This window comes from Lissotriton helveticus, chromosome 4_1 (genome assembly GCF_964261635.1).
Source record: "Lissotriton helveticus chromosome 4_1, aLisHel1.1, whole genome shotgun sequence".
In the NCBI taxonomy this organism is placed as follows: Eukaryota; Metazoa; Chordata; class Amphibia; order Caudata; family Salamandridae; genus Lissotriton; species Lissotriton helveticus.
The window spans coordinates 654,739,334-654,763,064 of record NC_136063.1 but is presented as its reverse complement, the minus strand read 5'-3'; the positions used below and the strand labels follow the sequence as shown (position 1 = coordinate 654,763,064).

Below are 23,731 nucleotides of genomic sequence, written 5' to 3'. Positions count from 1 at the left end.
ATGACCTGCTAAAGACTAACTCACATTTTGCAATGTTTCTGCCATTTTAGAACACTAATTAATATTTTATTAGGCGTTCCATCTAGCCAGAAATCCACCTTCAGTGTATATGCATCCTTTATATATTTGGTAATTTTAGATAATCATATTGATGTGTTTCACATACCACATTGTGTGCTCTATTATACAGATGAAATCAGTCAAATAGCACTTTCCAAAGAAAATACTTCTGTGCCTCCTCAGAACAAGCTCTCTAAACCGAATAAAGACAAAATATTAAACACTCAAACATGCTCTACCTCAACCGCGCAATCAATGTTCCTTTGTATGAAAAGCTTTAAATTAGGAAAAACTAAGGACCTATAGACATAGTACTTTGTGGAAAATAAGGCAGAAAGAAAGGAACTGCCGCCAGAGTGCATGGGTGGCACTTATATGCGGCTCTGCTCATCAATTTGAAAGTGTAACAAGGTTAATGCGGAGAGGCACAATGACACTTACCAGTGGACATCAGCATTGTTTTTGAGGTTTTGTATCCAGGTGGATTCTGAGTCACAATGTAAGGAATCTGCGGTTGGAAGTAACCATCAGGAGAAGGGGAGGGAGCATCCCTACTATTGGTGGCACATCTTTCCCAACTCTATTCATGTTCTGTATGATTTTTAGAGCTTCAAATCTCATTGCACATATAATTGAATTACTCTGGCACTGTCCACACTCTATGTTGAACCAACAGAAAGTGGTTAATTTGGGACGTGAAACCGAGACAAGTGCCAACCACTCAAGCATGATGGAGGCAGAAATGAAGGGAAGAGAAGGGGGACTGTGCCACAACAGATGGCACTGCGAGAGTCCATGCCCAGGTCAGAAAGACAGCAGGGCAGTTACGCGTCTAACTCCTCGAACAGGCGCGGATGAGTTCTGGCAAGGGTTAGAAGTGGCGGCTGCAGTAAAGCGACTACACTCTCCCTTCCATTCATGTGGCCTATAATTTTCCACAGCACCTGACAACTATTTCTGAACAGTCTAATAATTAACTCTGAATACTAAGTTAGGTTGAGATACAGTCTATTCTTTTTCATCTATTATGTGGTACAATGCAGAACCACGTGATGATAATCACTGTAAAATATTTAACAGGAATGTGGATAATAGGTTTCTAATTAGCATTTTCCTGGATAAAGCCAGTTAATGCGGAAAGCAAGCCCAATGAAATATTCTTTAGAACCTATTTACAAACGTTTTATTATGTTAAGTGTAACCTGAATTAAATTAGATTTTCTTACACAGCCATGCTGCCTAAGCTTTAAATCACTTGAATCCTTGCTTTTGGGCTTGAAATCTTCTCCCCGTGCAAATAGCGCCTATGTTTTCAGAAAAAAACATATGTACTGCTGTGTTATTTAATAGGACCTTATTACAAGTGGTCCCTTAAATTCTAGTATTTGTTTTAACCACGACCAGACTGGAAACTTAAACCAGCCCTGTAAAACCGGCCACCTGTAACAAAACCGGCCCCCATGGGTCAAAACAGGCCATGCCCTTCTGGCCCACCAGGGAAACGCCCAGCGCCCACTACGGCCAGTCCAGCCCAAGTTGTAACTCATGTTACTGCTCATTCTGGAATTCTGGGTTTTGTGGCTAAATCCTCCAACACCTCTCAGGTACATTTCAGGAGGTCAAACCTGGCGCAATTTACCTATAGAAAAATGCCCTGTAACAAACCGGAGCGTTTGGAATTTTGGTGCAGTAAGTACCAAAATCCATGTTATTCAAGTAAAACTCGTGATCTAGGAGATCACACCCAATAAATTCCAAATTATGTTCCTTACTTAGATCCCTTCTGTCTTGATCATCAGAGTAGTGCACTGTCACAACTACAGGAGCCATCCCTGTGTATCAGCGCAAATGATGCTGTGTGAATACCTTGAAGCATGGAATGATATGTTTTATATAAGAGCATGTGCTCTGTGTATCGTAGTTGGTGCTACACAAAATGAATAAATAAGTTGCTTATTTGTTGTTTTTGATGTAATGTGAGTTTTTTTTTATCCCAGGATCTGTTCCATGGACCATCATGCATGTGACTAAGGGAATCTTCAAGGAACAATTCCCATTTCAATTCTCCCCCATCGCAAAACTGCTCAAATGACCTGGGCCCTACCAATAAATTGGTGGACTTGGCTCATGTTCACACAAGCTAGTGTACAGGTTAGTAACTTTTGAGGCCCCACCCATAAATGTCTTGCTATGGAATTCTAGCACTTTTCTGAGCACATAACGTAGACCCTCTTCTGTGACTAGTACGAAAAGCCTTTTATATGTGTGTTTATTTGAAGGAGTGCCATCAATGGTTAAAGTGAAAACCGGTTGGAAAATATTTCAAATTCCACAAAAACTTTTAACTTTAACATTTTTTTAAATAATGCCTATCGATAGAACAACAGGCAATCAAAATTTCCCGACCTGTGATATTTTGTCGTGAATCTTTGCAACTATTAAGAACAAATAGTTGTCCTTTCAAAAATATCACGGAAATTGACACATTTTGAAGTCCTCTGTTCTGAAAGCAATGGTGGTGTAAAACTTTCTGGGTGTGCTTTTTTAATGATCCAATGCCCGAAGCTGCCGTCCTCTCCAAGAGCCACTTGACCTTCATCTATATATGCAGGTATGGGCTTCTGTCAGCCCCTCACTCCTTTCACTAACATTGCGACTGTCTTTACATGTGCATTTGTTCCTTTTGTTTCTACAACGTTTTCTGATATTAACATACCACTATGCTTTTGGACTCGACTTTTTAAGATTATGACTAATTTTCTTCTACTTTTTGTGGGTGATTTATTTGATTAGATATTCTTACTTCACTCAAAAAGGCTTGTAATACCAATAACGACTGTGGATTCTGGAAGGTGGAAGAACTACATACAAACATGGTTAGGATATGTTACCCCAAAAAACAGCCTGAAAAGTATTACATTCTTCGATGTGCATTAGTCAATGACCAGATGAGTAATGATGACTAAAGCAAAGCAGGGAACTGTTGATGCACAACCACAATTCATTTTTGGAGAGTCAAGTTGCGGGAAAGGGAGAAATCTAGTGTCATATATTTTACCAATAACATTAAGGAAACAACTTTTGACACTAATCTCAGTTCTGTTATTTTATTCAAATACTAAATACCAAACTAATCATGACAGAAGCCAAAAGGTTAGATAATCAATCAAAGGAATTAGCATAATCAAACCATAAGCAAAAGCATAAACTAGTTCTTTAGCACACTGATATAATGTGTGTCTCAAAGGCTAAAGCAAGAACCCAACACATCTAAACTCCAGCCCTCACTTCTCTAAAACTGAAAGTAAAATGTATTTGGTGTTCCCCAAGTAGCATGTCTTTTATAATGTTTTAGACAAAGAATGCACAACATTTTCATAGCATGACATTAAGTAAATGGGTTGCACTGAAATGTTACTTGCATAGCAATTAATAAAACTATTAATTTATTTAGCCCCTATTTCCTTGTGATTTTTATTGGACAGTAAATCCACACAGTAGAGAAGCTAGAGCAATGTTAGATTTCGAGGTAGAGAGAAAGGGACCATAAACTGCAGCTGGATTGAAATGATTTTCTAAAAATGAACGCACAGGGCTCCTGCACACAAATAAACAATCAGTCTTTTAAATGCTGCAGCCTACTCATGCTACAAAACCCCACATAAATTAGGCACAATATTTTAAATATGAAAATCTGCTCCCACAAAATCATTTGTCACAGGATTATGTCTGTTGAAAGACAGTGTTCAAAATGGTAAGATAACTCCGGTCAGTGTGAAGGTTGAGACAGAAAAGAAACAGATTGGTTTCATCGCAATAAAAACTGACCAAACATTTCAGTGGTACAATAAAAAATGATGGGACCCTGTTAGCCCCAGCAGTGTTGGGCTGGCTATGACAGATGGAAGCCAGTCAGAACCCACCGTTCCAAAGGGGATGAGTATAATACACTTGTCTAATAACCTGTGCTCACCCTCTTGTAGTTTGGCACCAAGCAGTCAGGCTTATCCTCAGGGCTCGAGTGTAAAACGTTGGCACAACACCCCCCTCGCCACACACTGCATTTGCCACAAAAAGACTCCATGTATGTATAAAAACACTTGTCTTTGTATTGCACACACGCACTGAAATTAAAACGAGATATACATCGTATATACACTTTAAGTTATACGCAGTTCTCAAACTTCTCTATTGAAATCACAATGAAACACATATTGTACATACACTTTACAGTTATATTCGATTGTCGGACTTTCCTATTGCAGGAAGGTCAAGCAGTCACTAGTCGTTATGCCTCGTGACCCAGCCCCTCAGTCTTTTAACTCTACCAGCCAGCAATACACGTTGCCCCTGCTGGCACCCTGTTGACTAGACAATCGAAACCACCTAACGTGGAAACTGTTACTTAGTTTCCTCCATCTGGATAAGATATCTCCAGGTGCCCGACGGCACTTGCACGAGGGCAGGATCTCTATCCCCCGGAGACAACATTTTGTGACCCAGGAAGTTGCCACCTGTCTGATGAAATGTTTTCCCCTCAACCAAAGGTGTGACTTGCCGTAGACTTGCAACAGTCAGCTGCAGGAAACCCTTTGGTTTCGTCACAATGTTTTTTTTTAAAAAGTACCCTTTGGGATGGGTGAATGGCAAGGGATCCAACGACCTCAGACAGAGGCCATGATGTCAGGTACTGTCGTGCTCCCAATCTAGAGGCCAAAAACAGTCTCAGCTCCTGCATCAGGTTTCTCCAACACCCCAAGGACACCACACACTCTGGAGCACAACCGAGCACAGGTCCCCTTTGTAGCAAGAAGGGGTCCCTGGGACTCTCCAAGCTTCCCCGCACTCATCGAACTCTTCACATCCCGGCATCTCAGATGGCTGCTGATGTTTGCGCACACACTCTTCTTTCACAGCAAAATGATGGTGTATGTCAGGACAGTCCTTGTCCCAACCACAATCACTTAGACCTGTCTCCCCGCACCCAGTGCGGTCCTTACAATCTCATGGAGACAGTGAGATCCTTTGTGTCCCTGGGATCTCGTGGACAGGAGGTTAGCTCACTGGCCATCAGAGAGTACTTCGAGACCTAGGCTACAACAGTTGGCACTAGCTGCAGGCCAGCAATGTTCAGACAAAATCCACCAAGTGATAGTCCCCTTCTTGGAGCACGACAAGCTCCAAGCCACCACAATTCTGCGGATAGTCCTCCGGAGACGATTTGCCATTGCGAAATCATTTATACCAATATCATTCTGTTGCTATTCTGCCTGCAGGAAATAATGCCTGACAACCTTTCCCTACATCCCATCATGCTAACCCAATAAGAGAAACAAGCCCCATCGTACCGAACACACCACCCAATGTCATTTACGACTCTTGCAGGTAACACATACACACACATGCCCAACCTCTACCCAACACCACACCCCGTCACCAGGAAGAACTCTGATATAGAAGGAGACATGCAGAACCTTGGCACACAGCTTTGTAAATGCTAAGTTGAGTAACACTAACCCTCGCACACAGGCCCAACCAGGACAATCCTGTGGCACGATCGATGAGTTACCTCCTTATATGGCACAACCAGTATGGCAGGCCCACAGAGGCACATTCGAGATACATGCCCCTGGTATAGGTCTTACCCCCACAAAAAGGGACTTACAGCTAACTCAAATCAGGCAATCATATATACACTGTTCCGCAGTATGTACATGATGAGCACAGCGCTTTGACACTGCACCCCAATGACATCCCACAGTTGACCCTTTTGCCTCATTTGGTGCCTCAAGAGCCATCTACATGACGTTGTGCACCTCAGGAGCAGTTGAACTTACTGAAAGTAAAGAGGGCTGATAGAGGGAGACAGGCTTATTTCTCTTCCTGCAGCAGCTTTCATTACCATGGATAAGAAGCGCCATATCAGAAATAACTAAAGGGCAAGTAAGTGGTAGTTACAGGTACCTATGGGTATCCGTAATTGACATGCATGTTGTTGGAATTTGTCAGGTAATCATGAATTTGCAGTTATATCTCCATAACATAAATACCTTTTCTTCAGTAGCTGCTACATTATGTGTTCTGACAACAGTGCATTATTGCTTAAAATGTACATTTCCTTTAATTAAAGAAAATAAAGAAGGTAATTGCAAAGGCAGGGGGCACCTGGAGGTGCTTGACAAATATTACATGTTCACCTAGTGAAATTCAAAAAAGGAATTTATGGCCAGATGTAAGACCCTTTTTTGCGGCCGCAAATGGGAGATCCTACCATTTGCGACCGCAAAAAGGGGTAATGGCATGTACAAATGCTATTTTGCAAGTTACTTACTCGCAAAATAGCATTTTCGATTCCCGCTATTAGGAAGGGGCTTCCTTCCTAATAGCGAGTCACCATACCATGTACAATTGTTTTGCAACCACATTTGCGGCCGCAAAACACTTGAAGTTTACCACCTATTTCAAGTAGGTGGTAAACCACTCACAAACGGGAAGGGGTCTCCAGGGGACCCCTTCCCCTTTCTGATTATGTGAGAAAATATTTTTAAGAGCAGGCAGTGGTCCCAGGGACCACTGCCTGCCCTTAAAAAAATAAAACTGAAAAGTTAAATTTTTCTTTTTTAAATTCATCCTGTTTTCCTTTAAGGGAAACGGGCTGCATTAAAAAAAATTAAAAAAATACTGCTTTATTTAAAAGCAGTCCCAGACATGGTGGTCTGCTGACCCCTTCAGGCCACCATCCCTGGGAGATCTAGCCATTCCTAATTGGGTCGCAAATTGCTTTAGCCTCATAAATATTCATGAGGCATGCAGTTTGCGACCCCATTAGTAATCGCTAAGAGTTTCTGTGACACTGTTATACACCCCCATTTGCGAGTCTCAAATTGCGAGTCACAAATGCAACACAAATCGCGAGTCGCAAATTGGTGGGTCTTACATCTTGCCCATAATCATCAGTCCTGACAATAGTACTTATTATGATCAAGGAATCTTAGTACACGGAGCTTCCTTGCAAAACAAGCATAGAATTCAACTGAGCTATGAGCTCATCTTACGTACAGTGCTGCACATAGGCGTGTCTCCTACAGACATATCCGGGTGTGTTGAAATAATCTGTGCAGGGGTGGACAGACCATAACCTAACTCAGGATACTACCAGATGGGTCCTGAGTATGACAGGCATATGGCCCAGTTCCCTCTGGCTATTTGCGTGCCACTGCTAATTCAGGGCCACGTCACTGTATCCGATCACATTCCACCTTAATGTCTTCAGAGGTAAGAATATGTCACTAAAGCTGTGTTGTGCAGGACACCTTCTGTGCTACAGCACCTCACTCCCACTTACCACGTAATGAAACGCTTATCCATCATAGGCACCTCTTCTCACCTAATGTTCACAATGTTCAGGAGTGCAAGGTCATCCCACCGAGCTGCACGAGCCTTCCGAGTCTGCGAGGACTTGACTAGTTCTGCCACTCTGCTATTTCCTTGATGGATTGTAGTCAAGCTCCTCCTTTTTGACAGACATCTTGGTTAGTTCACCCTCAACCAGATTTAAATACTCTCTCTGATTGCGATCTGACCTGCCCTCGCTATATGACCCCACCAGCTAAATCGATGCTTTAGCGGAGTATTTCCTCTGCTCAATTGCTGTAACGGTTCTTGTGATTACTCCTGCACACACCCCCTGAAGTATTGTCTGATTTTAATTAGTATAAATGTAACGCGCTTATCTCCTACTTGTGGTAAAGTGCTCTGATGCCTTGGAGCCATGTCTGTGTTATATAAAATTACAAAAATAAAAATAAATAAACTAGGAGACTGCTTTTTGAGCACCAGGAGCTGCCTTTATCCAACCCCCAACCCCTCACATTCTAGCCTCTACGCGTGGAGCAGTTATGAGCTTCCATGACACAGCCATGTCCCCTCCACACCGTCCTTGTGTTTTTTGCGGCCTCCTGTCATATGGATCTCGTGTGAGCTTTTGTTGCCAGGGCTGGCTCTGGATTTCACTCTGGCCCTGCAGTCAACCCCTGCATCCGGGTATCATGGGTGACCTCACTGACCCTCAGAGAGGGAGGGAACACACAATTGCTCCTCCCCTCTGACCAGTCAAGTGGTTGCTGATAGAATCCCCCTGGGATGCAGGAATGAATCCCTCCGCTCGGCAGCAGAAGGGGCCCCAGGGCCCAGTTTACAACACAGGGTGCTGAGAAGGGGCCACGCCTTCGCAGCAGCACTTATCTTATGAGATGGTGTTTATGGTTGACATACTAATAGTATGTGTACCCGAGTCAGGGCTTTAAGTGGGCCAGGACCAACCGGTGCTGAGCACCGGCAGTTTTTTAAAGGGGGCCTCGAAACGGGTCTTTATCGGGCTCTGTTTTGTGCCCTGGCACATGCGGTCTGTTTTTTCTGACTGCAGTAACAAGAGAAATTCCCCTTTGGCCTTATGTTTTCATGTCCGAAATTGTTCAAAATGCATTTCAAAGTGAAGGAAACCTTCTAATCAACACAGATAACATAGATTTATATCATTTTCATTATTTTCTTTATTTATTACAAAAAAACATTTTCTTCTTTTTTGTTGAGTACTTTCACCATATCAAAAATTTATTTTTCAGTTTTTATAAACATTAAAAAATACAATACATTATTCAAATATCTAAGAACAGGCAAATCATTTAGATAAACCCTGATAACCACACATCAACCAACAATCACTCTCTACTCATACATCCCACATAACATACTCCACTTAACATCCAATACGTCCATTCATTTCTGCGATAGAGGTAGTCCAGATGATGCAAGTGACTTAATACGCCAGGTCAACGCGTTTCGGTGGGGTGATACCACCTTCCTCAGGACCAGCAGAATTTGTCTTCCTACACTTGTGGATACAGGGTATCTTATATGTCAGAGAACTGACAAAGAACAAAATATAGGCGTAGCTCGAAGACACCAGAGCAATTAAGTGCAAATTGGTCACTGTGCCCTTATATATCAAGAGCGCTGCACAAAGTTTGGAGTTCTAATTTAAAAGGTTTTCTTAGTCTTCCTAGTATAAGAACTAATCATCATATCCTTATCATTGCAATTGGGAGCATACGGTTTTAAATGTAATAACTTTGTTAGGTGTCTTCTCAAGTTTACGCGGGCGATGTGGCTTCCTCAGGTAATATCTTTGGTTATGGCTTTTTGGTAGTTGGAGATCACTTTCTGTGAAGTTTTCTTTTCATATGTTATTCTTATAGTTGTTTTATTTCAAATTGTCCAATGTTGTTTTATACGAGTCACCATGCTCCAAGCCGCCCAGTAACACCGATGTTACTGGGCGGCTTGGAGCATGGCTCCAAACTTTGTGCAGTGCTCTTGATATATAAGGGCACAGTGACATATAAGATACCCTGTATCCACAAGTGTAGGAAGACAAATTCTGTGGGTCCTGATGAAGGTGGTATCAACCCACCGAACGCGTTGACCTGGCGTATTAAGTCACTTGCATCATCTGGACTACCTCTATCGCAGAAATGAATGGACGTATTGGATGTTAAGTGGAGTATGTTATGTGGGATGTATGAGTAGAGAGTGATTGTTGGTTGATGTGTGGTTATCAGGGTTTATCTATATGATTTGCCTGTTCTTAGATATTTGAATAATGTATTGTATTTTTTAATGTTTATAAAAACTTTAAAATAACTTTTGATATGGTGAAAGTACTCAACAAAAAAGAAGAAAATGTTTTTTTGTAAAAAATAAAGAAAATAATGAAAATGATATAAATCTATGTTATCTGTGTTGATTAGAAGGTTTCCTTCACTTTGAAATGCATTTTGAACAATGTCGGACATGAAAACATAAGGCCAAAGGGGAATTTCTCTTGTTAATGTTAATATTGTCCTCTCTTTTCCCTGGCTAAAAAAATATAATAGAGGGGGTCCCAATTTTTTGCTGTTTTCTGACTGCAGTGACAGCAAGCACATCATGTGCATTTGCTCACTCCTCACTTCTCACTAGTAGAGAAGTTACGGCATGACGTCATGCCAGGTGAGCGTTGTAGGGGGAAGGGAAATCCTTTAAGGAGAGTCATTTTCCCTCTGGATTTCCCTTCTCTTTTTGAAACTCAGGAGCAGCAACATTGTGGTGGTGTCACCAGGGCTTCAAGTGGAAGCTTTTCCAATATTATATACAAGCCACAGTTGCTGCTTACTTATCTTATGACACTAACAACCATGACAAATCCAATGGTCCTGACTTGTAGTTATGATGTTACTTGTATCATACATCTGGATGCAATGACAGAAACAGCAAAAAACAAGTCGGGCGGCACACTACGCTAAGCACAGATTTTTAGCGTACCTCTTCTTAAACCACGTCCTCAATTACATTGGCCCCGCCCCTTTGAGAGAACCCCCCCCCCTCCCAGATTTTTCATCCCACCTAAAGCCCTGACCCGAGTACAGAAAGACACATTTAAAACCTTAACGAAGCAACAGCTAGGCGAAGCAACGGTTTGCCAGCATACGTTGAATAAAATTATATGATATGATATCCGTGCGGTAAACTAATGAAAATCCTGGGAAACAGCGTCCCGTTGAAAGCGCGTGACAGTGGGTTGGAAAGCGAGACTGTGGCAGGTGGCGACCCTACGAAACACTTAAAATCCCATCAGATGACATCATCCATTGAAAGCCGCAAAGAAACTGCAAAAATAGATTCCTTCCGCTGTGCTTGCCGTGCGCTGCCAGGGGAGGCGGCTTCACCAGCCAGATCTTCCTGCGCAGCCTTAAATCCCCGCACACTCATAAACAAAGCACTAGCAGGCACCACTGGAATGCGCATTTTGTGTTGTTCGAAATACTTTTTTCTTTAATGTTTTCTGGAATCCTGGAGCCCTCCCCAACCCCCAAACAAACCACGTACTATATTTTGTTTCTCTAATAGGGAGGCAACCTCTTCTGCATTTCATAGCCTCGTCATAACTGAACGCAAACAAACGTCAGCTTTACATACTGAACGTGACCACCACTGCGCCTACATAAGGGGAGGCTCCCAAAAATGAATCCAGCCAGGGTTGCCACCCGCCGGTTCTGTAACGGCACCACTCGTATATTAATGTCCCGCCAGTACAAAAATAAGCAAAATAACCTAAAGCTCTTATCTATATACTGCAAACAGCAAATAGAAACAGGGAACATTTTTAAATGCGTTCTGGAGCTGCGTTGACGACCCGGGTTTTATAAATAAACACAGCATGTAGGTCGTGTTACAAATTAATACATATGATTTTCTTTAAAGTCCTATTTAGTTTCCTGTCCACGTTTTTTCACACCCTTAAAACTACAACAAATTGGCTGATATTTTTCTTTTGAAAAGGTGGCAACTCCTAACTGCAACTTTAGCGCTGGAGTGCAGGGTTTAATATGAAAAGCACACTAGCTGCTTCAGGAGGATAAAGACATCCTGAAAACCACAAAAAACTGTTATATGTCCAGAAAAACAGTGCGCCACACGCCACGGGCACTCGGGACACACCAGGCCACGCCTGTGATTTGATTGTCAGCAGCTTAAGAGGTGGTAGTACTAAGAAGTTGTGCATTCCGCCTGGCTGTTTTGTCCAGTCGGAGGAAGTTACAGCTGTTACTTTACTAATTATCGCACAAAGTCGAAAACGAACTTTTCTTTGAATAAATCTACAAATGAATGTTTTATTATGTTATGTTCGGATGTAATGTATGTTACGTTACCTTGTATTGTGTGTTGTGGAGCTCCGTATAGCCCGTTGCTGCCGTCGTTATGGCTTTACAGTGTTGTTGCAGTGCAAGTTACCCAGTGGCGGCTTGTACCCAAAATATTTAGTGGGGTAACCACGCAAACCCCACAAATCCATTTTCACCCAAAATTACACATTCCCCTAAAAGATCCCGACCCCTTCGCCCCACTCACACCCACCTGGATCACCCCACAATTGGATCCTAAAAAACACTCAATACCTGCAGCTTTACTAAGCTTCAAATCGCTTAGAAGTTGCATCTAGAAACTAGGCCCCAAACCAGTGGCGCAGCTGGAGCTTTTGCTCCCTGTGTTTGCCTCCCAGTCACGACTGGAGCAGGTGGGAGCGGGGACTTGAGGGGGGTGGCGCGGTGGGGGTACTGGCAGCAGACGAGGACGAGCGTTTAAGCCAAAGGGAGAATCAATAAAGAAAACGTACCTTGCGCTTGCCGTGCCGCTGCCCCCCCCAAACACCCCTCCACAGTCTACCCCCCCCCAAGCTACGCCACTGCCTCTGACACCACCTCCATGCATAGATGGCTTGAGCTGATGAATGCTGCTAGAAGGCTACAGTCAGTTTCAGAGGCGCAACTAGAGCCAAAGTTCGGGGGGGGGGCTAAGAAAAAATTTCGGGGGGGGGGGGCTGAACCTTTAATCAGTAGGCAGAGTGGAGCTGCTGGGCCTCCAACAAGGGGCGAAACAACAGCAAGGCCTAATTAACATTCAAATGGTCTTTCAAAGACCTGTGAAACGTTCAGGTGTGGCTGTGTGTGTGCCCCGGATCTGTCTCATCCCGGGCTGCCACACACGACGGGGGGGCTGAAGCCCGGTGAGTCCAATGGGTGTTGCGCGCCTGGTCAGTTTCCACCTGCTTACAAGCACACATGATCGGCCCTGTAACTCCTTATATACTCACCACAGTCGCATACAATGGCATTTTCGCAGTACGGAAAAGCAAGCACATCCTGGTATGCCACTTATTTGTGTATTGACTGGCAAAGGCACTCACTGTTTTCCTCTATGTGTGCTTGTGCACACTCTAGCATGTAACTTATGTATGTGATGACGCTTCCTTTAGTCTCAAGAGTTCACACACTAGCATGTCACTTATTTGTATACTGCACCATCAGACGCGGTCCGTTTCCCTCTAGTACCAGCAGGAACACCGTCCAATTTCAGCCCAGAAACTTGCAAAATCGGACAATTTACTATGCCCCAATACACCCGTCTTTACATTTACAAACTCGGCCAAAAATAAACACTTCCTGTTGTTCGATTCTCTCAGCGGCAGCTGGCATGCTCGAGGGAGGGAGTGGGGGCGCGGGTAGGAAATAAAAAAATAAAAATAAAATGTACCTTACCGAAACACGCTACCTCCGATCCTGGCTGGTCACAGTGTAATGGTGCAGCCGGGTCCACGTGTTCCTGCTGAGGGAACAGGAAGCAGCCAGCAGGCGGCCTCCCTCTCCTACCCAAACCAATCACATGCATGCAGCGTACATAGAGAAAAAGGGAGAGTGCGCATGACTGTGTTGGTCGGCCCTGGGGCCGATCAACAAAGTCAGTACCCACAACAGTGGGCAAGCCACTTCCCCCCCCGCCCTTGAGCAGGACCGCCCACCCTCCAGCCCCAACCAGGCACTTCTGCTTTCTCGCAGTGCGAGAAGCAGAAACTTAAAATGGTAGTTTTACCATTTTATGTTTCTGCTTCTCCCACTGCGAGAAAGCAGTGGGGCGACGCCCCTATGGAGGAGCTGACACTAAAGTTATCTTTGGCATGAACTCGTAGATTTGTTACAGACCAGAGTCTGTTTTCTGTTTGAATTCGGTCATCAGGATTGTGGATGGGACTCTGCAGCAGCTTCCGTGCATGTGATAGGCCGTATTTGTTTTGCACTGGTAGTGATGTTTGGGGAGTGTGACCGGAAGTCTTCATGCAACTTTTGCCACCATTTAAATCCAAAACATAGATTAGTGTTCTGATGCTTTACTCCTGAATGTTGTGTTATGCATGTCTTTGGTAGAAATATCCCACCCAGCCAAGGGCAAGGCCTCGTTAAACTAGAAGTGGCAGCGTCGTAAGGTGCAATGCAAACCAAATGCACCAGACTGCTGTTACGTCAAGCAATGGTGAATAAATAAGATTACATGATAATGGGTATTGTGGACCCCAATACTAGCAAGTACATCGCCCTAGTTTGGTAGTAAATAGTAGACACTAGCTGGGCCGCAGTAAGTCCTCCCATCCTTGGGCCCCAGTGCTACTGCACCGAAGCACTACTTGAGAAGGCCATGCACATGAATTATTGGAATATGGGTCTCCTGTCCAGCCACACCCTAGAAGGAAACAAAACACATATATTGTTAGGAACATGATCTCCTCATTATGGCGGCTGTGGTGGCAACTACTTCTCTAAATGGCGTAGGGTCCTATATCCCTTTTGGAACTTGGATGTGTGTATGCTATCATATGGAATGATTTCAACAAATATAGGTCTTGGTACATCCTTAATCAATTGTAAAATCAACAGTAGCTCCTAATCCTGTTTTCTTTACTAAAACATATTGTTAATAAGTGTGTTATTCACTATACCAATATGTACACGCATAATTTGTTAAAACAATTCATTGTATTGTAATCCTAAAGAGGAACCCTTAAAACCAAGTGTCAGGACAGAGTTGATTCAGCACACATCACAATATTAAATACATCAAGTTGGCCAAGTACTGACATATTTTCTCCATGTTTTATATGTTAAACAAAATAAAGCATACTCAAAAGCATTAATTATTAGAGATGTCTGTTCAAATGATTCAGGTCGGTAAAAGAGATGTCAACATTCCAGCTCAATTGCCCAAACATATCATCATCAGGGTAACAACATGGCTTGTTTTGATACCGGCACATTTCCTAAAAAGTGAAGAACGCTTTGTTATTCAGCGAGAAGACTGTGAGACTCAAGAACATATAGAGACAATATCAGTCAGTCGCAGGCCGTAGGCATGATATATCCAATCTCATGTTAGGCGACCTCCAGGCTCACCTGGGTCGTTGCCACAAATGAGAGGAACTCTTTATTTAGGAAACAAGAAAAACCTGCCTAGTCCCTTGAGCACAGACAGGGAAGTGTGAGAACAATGTTGTGCTGCAAATTTACCAACTCTAGAAGCAGCAAATGTACAATCATAGCTTTTGAGGTTTCCACTAAGATGCTGTGGTACCCAGTTTTTCACTAATTAGAGTGTGAGTGGTAGCTCATTCTGCACAATGTATTAATTGTTGAGGAAATGCAGGTCTTCTCCCACGAACCCAGACTTATAACTAACGTTTACAGTACATAATGATTGTTTGGATGACCGCAGATCACTATATCTGACACTCACTTTAGTGCTTACCCTGGCAAAACCATAGAGATTCCCTTCTCCTCTGGTCCTCATACCTGGAACACCTTCATGTGGCTTCCACGCCCCAAAGTTCATTAACTCTGTGGAGATGTCCACGTATCCTAATATTGACCTCTGGCAATGGTAGTTTCTCCAAATGAAGATTTATTCCAATTAGAAGGCTTCCCGTCCAGTCAGAAAATTCTAATCTCATCTTTACAAATTGTCAAAGGTTTGATTTCGCCGTCTCGCTCATCTGTCACCAAGAAGCAGATTCAGTGGCAGGATGTTAGCTTCCTTCTGACCAAGAAGGACCACAATAACTACATTTATAGCCATCAGAACACATCTCAGCCTTGGCATAAGAACAGAGGCAGAAGAACCTGCTAGACTTTGCCAACCATTCAAAGCTTAGTCTTTGATAGACTCATAGTGTAATTCATCCACATAGCCCACTGAAGGCTGTTACTCTGTGAATTTGCTGAAGAGGGAAGTGCAGGATTATGGGTGGGTACATGGGTCATGAGGGTGATATTGGGAAGGCTGCACCCTTGTGAGTATTCACCCACATTCCCAATAGCTCTTTTGGCATTTATTCGTCTGTGTCAAAAATGCTGGGATACTTGTATAAACTAGGTGTAAGGAAAGCGACTAGTAAAATGAAAGAATCGTTTTACAAGTAGAGAGAGAAAAGGTTGAGTGATTTGCATGTTAACCCTAAACAAAAAAACAGGCACAGTGTGCACATGCAGCTAATCTGTCAGTTGAGAGTTAGGAACACACATGGAACTCTACGGTTTCTGCAAATTTATTTCCATGGCATATCTCTTGGGGCTTTGGGAATCCCATCAAAAAAGTTAACACATGCGAGTCCTAGGTGCAAGCCTACATCTGGCGCATTTTAAGCCCACATATTGTAGATGTCCACATTTAGTTGAATGTGGCACGTAGCTGCAGGGCATGGGCCAAAGGTTGAAGAAGAGGATACATCCACATTTGTTTTATGTAATGGCTAAACAAGTGGCTCTTAACCTGTGATCCGGGGAACCCTGGGGATACGCGACGGCTTAGAAAATTAAATAATATTAACAGAGTACCAAGCTACATATTAAAAAAGAACCAAAATGTAAAGGTTAACATTTTTAAATGTTTTAAAAATGTGAAGGAATTCGAAACTGGATGCTAAAAATTAAGTTGGTATCCTCAGATTGATTTGTGGGAGCAGTGCAAGTGCATCAAATAGACTATAGTGTGGTCAATAAGTGGCCTAAATTGAATTTAGAAAAGCTACAACATTCCCATTAAAATGTTTATTTTTTATATTTATTTGTAAATAAAATATTTAATCTTTTGTTACTTAAGGAATTATTTTTTCCATATTTTGTGTATTTCTTTCAAATCATCAACATTGCTTAGGCCAGGGTACCCAGATTCCAATAATGACTCAGTGTGGGGCCCCAGATTTCAATAATAATCCAGCGGGGGTCCCCATATTTCCGTATTGATGCAGTCGGGGTCCACAGAAGTCAAAAGGTTAAGAACCACTGGGCTGAAATGCTGTCATAAAACAGTATGAAAATTATATGCAACTGAGAATAGCTAAACTGTTTTCCCACTAAGCCCAACTGTGATATTGTATAAACATACTGGTAAGTGGTGTATGTTGTGGTGCTTTGGGGCATCAAACAAAATATGTAACCATGACCCAATACAGCAACACCCTGACTGGACTGCACAAGCCACACTGTAGTCATTTGGAGAGAAAAACACTCCATTTATACCTGGTACCTTCTACGTCCAAGGGAATGAAAGCAAGATAAAGACAGACATAATATTTGGTAGAAGCTAACAACAAAACTACAATTGGTCCAATGATCAAAGGGCAGGATGCAGAAGATTAGAATTTGCTCTGTTGGATTATTTCTACATTTGCAGCAAATGTCTTATTTTTTATGAAATTCTTGAAGAGTTCCTGAAGTACGACTAGGAAGCTACAACAGTCATAGTGTTCCAGCAGTATAGACTTGCATTGCATTTGTTTGTGGAGAATTCTCACCAGGTGGAAAATGTAACACAAATGTGCATTTTCAAATTTAAAATGTTTTTCTTCTCCATAGGGAAAATATTATTATCCACAAGTGAACCCTTTCCAAGCTCCGGGCCTTATTCATTTTGGGGCTGCTCCCTCCCCATGCACACAGTGCAAATGCACTTACCCCCTGCCCTTGCAATAATACATTTGTAGTTGTTTAGAAAGCTGGAAAACCACTTGGATGGTGTCAGAACCCTGCTCTAAGGGTCACAGGACAAGCAAGAGTTGCTGGACCCAACCGTGGAGGTTGAGGCCTTTTACTCTGATGGCCTGGCGCTCAACAAACTATGGATCTTGAGCAACTGGGCATTTCATCTCTTCACTCTCAGTCGTAGTGCAGGTTGAGCAGTCCAAGGCTTCTCAGGTGGGGAGGTAGACACAGGGTGAAAACAGGCTTACAACTCAAAATACCCGCAGCTGCAGCAATAAATGATTGATCAGTTAAATACTTGCTTTTATAAAAAAAAAGAGTATTTATATACTGCCACGTAGTAAAATATGACATTCACAAACAATAGACACAGTCTCTTGAAGTAAGAGCTCTAGTGGCCCACTTGATACTTTGCACAGGCTACTGCCCGATCAGCACGGCAGAGATCTTCACAGCGGCCCCAACTGGCATACCACATCGTCAACTTGACAACACACATGGGCCGTGGCCTGATCGGCATAGCATTAGTCCTCACGGTGACCCCACCTGGCACAGCGGGTTGTAGACTTCAGACTGCACAGAGGAGATGGCCTATTTGGTGCAGCAGCAGTTACGGCTCACTTCACAGCAGGCCTCCTCTGGCATACAGGGTCGCTGACTTTTCCCTGCCCATGGGCAACGACCCGATCTTTGCAGCAGTCATCTCCTCACACCTCACTATAGGTATCCACTCCCCAGGATCCCTCCACTGATTTACTTCGCTCCCTCCAATGCTTAACCTCTCCTTCGCAGGCCACACTGGTCTTGGTAAGCAGGCAGGCTCTGGTGCGCTAGGCTCCAAAGGTAGGTAGTCTTGGATTCCCTAGGCAATGTCCCCTGCTGGGAGAATAATAGTCCCTGGCCCCACGTTGTGGTCACAGGCAGAAGTCATGCAGAGCTTCTCAACCTTGCACATCCCGACTGGCTGCTAGGGGTCACAAGCTCTCCTTATTGTCCATTTCAGATGCCAAATTTGACTAAGAGTCTGAGTCTTTGAAGTTTATGTTGGGGGTCTGCTTTCTTTAAAGTATCTCTCCTCTGTTCTCTCTTCCTCCAGAAAAAAAGGCTGGCACAGCAGGAGCGACTCCAAATCTGGTAGCCCAACAACACAGGCCATGAAAGTAACTAGAGAGACTCACACCTGGATGTCAGCCACAGTGATATGTGTCTCAAAAGCTTATCCCAGGGCCTCTTTATGATTCACATATCAGCCCTATCTCTTTCCTCAGATGTGCCCAGGCCCCTTCTCAGTGACATCTCTCTGAATCCAAGAGCACCCTTTGAAGTGCAGGAAGAGCCTGGCTCTCTCTTTCTTCAGCGTGGCCCTCCCAGTATACAGGAATGCAGCAATACACAAACTTGTCTTGGGGGATTATTCAACCTCCTTTCCTCATGTTCCTTCAGTCAGACCTGGGTCTTTCAAAATGGAACAGAGAGTCTTCCATGTACTGTACCATTCACAGGCACACATCCACCCAGAGAAGGCATATAGGGTACTCACACTGCACAGCACTACATCCTTTATGTTTTGTAAATTTCACAGGTGTATATATACAGAGCACATGCATACAATATACATGTACTGCACAGCACTGCATTATACTGTAATGTACGATTCACAGGCACATATACACCCAGCACATGTATACCACACATGCACTGTGTTGCACTACACACCAAACAGATGTAGATCAAAGGTGAGTTAAGTACACAGTAGCGCATCTTTTAATGAGTGACCCTGTAGGCCTCACTCCAGTGACACAGGTTAAAAGGACCTTTTCACTCTCACCGATCACTATGCGGTATACTGCCACCACTGCACTCGTAACTCCTGGCAAAGGCAGTAGCCTCTCACCACTATGAGGGTAGTGCTTTGAGTGCACCTCTCAACCCAAAAAGACCACAATACTTGAGACAGGCCTATGTCATGGCACACATGCATGATTCATGTTCGCCCATGACAACAAAAATCAGCTTTAGGTTCCAGGCATCATTGCAGTAGAGGCACTCAGGTTAGGAGTGCGAGTCCATCATCATGCAAAGGACTTTTCTATCCCGACAAAATGGGTATATGAATAGTGACAAGCTCCCCAGTTTGTGTGTGTTCACCTCCCTTTGCAACACCTCTTCAGGGGCATCAAGCGCTATATAAATAAAGAAATACAATTACAATATGCTAGCCCTCACAAGATGTTCTTATATTTGATATATCTTGATCAGGCAAGGTGAATGAAAGTCCCCATGTTAGTATGGGACTGAAGGACAAAGCCAGTGGTCCTGTGTTGTTTTTGTAATGGACGCAGTATCAGTGTGAAAACGGCCACTCTCCATTGCCCCGGCATTACAGTGTCATCAACCATTAATTTCTTTCCAATTTTTGTTGACAAAAGTGAACAAAATGCAGGACTTTAACAGAGGAGAACTTGGCTCCCCTCATTTAACGCCTCCGGCTCAGAAATTCGGCCTAGCCTCCCCTAGTACCTACGGGAGCTCAGGCACTGAAGAACAACTAAGTGGAAATCGCAGATTTCAAAGTGCCCATGAGGATAACTCTTGAGAGCAAAAAGAGCTGCAAACAATCAATTTTCAAGTCAAACAAGTACTTGTCTTGTAACGTAGGAGGTGAAATATAAAGTAGGCATTAAAAAAATGCTGCGGAATCAGATCACCGGTAGGTGAGTCATGCTATCAGATGGCGAATATTAAATTCACTGAGGAGGAAACATGTGAATGACTACCTCTCACCTCCCTCGCTAGATATCATCTCCAGGAGGAAGATTCGAAGAGATGCAGATGCTACCAGAAAATTGCTTTTCTCCAAGCCTCATTTTTCATGCCATAATTGGAAGGCTTCTGTTTAATAAATTAATGCCTGGGCTGCAATACTCTGACTCCCAATTACTTGCTGTATAATGCAAATCTAATGAGGGAACAAAAAGGTGTCATTTCAGCTCTAGGATCCAAATAATGAATGTTCGTATCATGTGGAGAGCCGCGCTGGTTTCTGAGTGATTTGTCACAAAATGAATCCTTGAAACATTTCCTTGCCAGTCTAATGGAGTTCTTGGAGCAAAGGAACTTTAATGGCACGGGCCACTAAAACCACATGAAGCTGGAGTTTCAGCGGTGTCACTAACCCAGGCGAGGAAGCCCCTGTGAGGAAGCAGGGACTACTTTATGCGCCGCATCAGCTTCGACCCCGGTCAACATCATTAGCCAGATAGTTAACAAAATTGATCAGATTGATTCTGATCAGTTGAGTAGGTTGGGAGTTCATAGGAAAGATGGTGTGTGCAGCAGTCTTCTCTCAGGGGCTTGGTCATGCGTATTTATCCTGATAATTGATCACTGTGAAGCAATCTGTGGGCTGTACGATGCCTAATGTAGAGGAAGGATTGGTTGCCGCCATTATCTGGGGGATGGGATTGATGGGTTTTGCATGTAGATAATACTCCTCTGTAAGTCTATCCCATGAGATATGTGGCTTGTCAGCATTGCTTATTGCTAATATCTGAAACATCCTATACTGCTAAAAGGCTCCGCAATCCCTAGGCGGAGCCCTTCTAAACTCTTTCATATATTTTTTTGTGATTTGGAGGTTTTTTTACAAAATCATACATGATAAGTGGTTTTCCTTTATCTGGTTTCCAAAAATAGAGGAGATATGACAAACTGTGAGCTAGTCATAACATGTCAATTAAATATTGTGCGAAAAGAATTTTCGTTAAATTGATATTTTATGATTTTTCCAAGATGCTGAATTAAAAAAAAAACGAATTTGGCATCATTATCCAATAATTCCTTAAAAAGGTGAACACATGCAGATTAGCTCACAGTTTTCACATGAATCCATGTTGATGGTGAAAAGTTAAATGATAAAGCTTTTATTTGTGAAATAGAGAGATCATCTGTGTAAATCAGGATAATCTTTACAGTGTATATATATTAAATGAAATAAAAATCCCTAAAATGTTTAAAATAAATAGGGAAAAGGTGTGGAAAATATTAGCGCCTTCAATGTAGATGTTAAAGCAATATACTGCTCTGTCACTCGGAAGGGCACGGTTTTTGTAGTTTGTTTGAGGGCACATGATATCCGGGAACTCTCTTTTTGATAGCAAAGCAAAACTCAAAGACTGAATCCTACAAAAAGGTGGTGGAAGCAGCAAGGATAAAATACAAGCATTGGTAAATTCATTAGGTTTCGCCTATGAAATTAATTTTAATTTAAGAAGTGTGGGAGCAGTGTATGATTGCAGGGAGAATAGTGTACATGCTCTCTGTGCAGGGTGAGTGGTGCATAAATGAAGGCTGATACGTGCCTGAGTGCAGGGTGAAAGTGCCTCAATGCATTGTACCACCGCTTCATGTAAATGAGAACATAAGCAGATAAGAGGCATCAGTATTTTGAAAGTCTGTTGAAGCGACCTAAACACTGCAAATCACAACTCTTGCTCCTAACATGGTAGATCACAGACTTATGTATAGAGACTTCCGTAGCCTGAAGTCCACACATTTGTGTTTCAATCCTACTCAGACAACTGAGTGGTTTAATCACCCACTGCGGAGGCCGATCTTCATATAAACATACATGTGATTGGTTGTAATAAAGTGAGTCGACATCATGATAACGCTGAAGTCTGTGTCTTTATTAACACCCACCGGAGAGCCACCACACCTCGGTACACGATGTCTCGGTATCTCTTCTCAAGTGGCCTCCAGTGTTCTTCGTGATGCACCCAGGGCCGGACTGGCTACCGGGCTTTTAGGCATGCTGCCGAGCTGAGGGCTGATGTCACTGCAGAGGGGGCTAATTTTGTTGATGTAGACCTGCGTGTGCTTCGAAATAAACAAAGCAAAAACGAATTTCCTTCAGCACACGCAGGTCCCCATCAACGAAATCAGCCCCCAGCTCCGCAGCATGCCAAAACGTCTGGTAGCCAGTCCGGCCCTGGATGCACCTAACATTCTTACAGGTGCTTCACACTTAAAGGGAAGGATATAACTGGCTGTAATCCACATGGGGTCGAGCAGCCTCTTATCATTCCAAGGCTGATACTTACAAGCATCAGCAGTTCAGTTTGTGAAGTGGCTATATTGGGTCACACAGCTCTAAGAGACAATTAGATTGTGGGTGTAGAAAGGCTTACAATCTCTGTAATGTAATACATTACAGAGGTATGTATCGGTCCTAGCCAACCTGCCAGTTGTCTGACTGTGTTTTATGTATAGACTGTAAAATGTGTCTAAATTAACCTCAGCCAACTTAATGCCTTTGTCGCACTTTATCTTCCTTTTAATATCAATTTCTGCTATCAAAAAGTAATATCCTGGTGCTTTTAGATCTGTCAGCGGCGTTTGACACTGTGTCATATGACATCATGATCTCCAGACTAATTGACATCGGGCTGGAAGGCAAGGCGCTGGCCTGGCTAAGGAGTTTCCTTACAAAGCGTACCCAGAGTGTCATCTTGGGTCCGTATCGGTCGGAGGAGGTAGAGATCTCAAAGGGGGTGCCGCAGGGCTCTTGTTTGAGCCCCACGTTATTTAACATCTATGTGGCCCCCCTAGCTAACATCATGAGATCCCATGGCTTCATCCCGGTATCGTACGCGGACGATACTCAACTCCTCTTTCCGTTCAAAACGATGACATCAGAAGTGCGAAACTCCTTTGCCAGGGGGATGAAAGAGGTGGCCCATTGGATGGCACTAAACTTCCTGCAGTGCAATGTCTCTAAAACAGGAGTGATGCTTTTCGGGGAAGCTAAACGCCTGTGGACTCCTGACTGGTGGCCTCAAGATCTCGGCCCAGTCCCTGAGCCCAAACAGGTTGAAAAGATCTTGGCGTAAAATTGGATCAGGAGCTTGCCTTGAAACAACATGGAAATCAAGTGGTTGGCTCCTGCTTCCATGTTATTGGGCTTCTCCGGAAAGTGTTCCCCCTGCTCCCCGATACCACCAGAAGAACCCTGGTACAATCGCTCGTGTTGAGTAGATTAGACTATTGCAACGGTTTGCTGCTAGCTGCCAACGAGGGGATCATTGCAAGACTACAAGTTGTGCAAAACACCGCCACACGTCTTGTTCTTAATGCCCCCGCTCGAACTCCATCTAAACCTCTGCTGACCAAACTCCACTGGCTTTCAGTGAAACAGAGGGTGAGGTTTAAAATATGCTGCGTCATTCACAAATGTCTCATAGGGAATGGTCCCGACTACCTGACTAAAA

At 43.3% G+C, this 23,731-nt stretch overlaps 1 protein-coding gene across 1 annotated transcript in view; it reads left to right on the top strand.

Annotated features, from left to right (window-relative positions):
• The window catches only part of XKR4 (XK related 4), a 693,467-nt gene that overhangs the window by 223,259 nt on the left and 446,477 nt on the right, over positions 1-23,731 (top strand). The gene's annotated exons all lie outside the window — the stretch shown is intronic.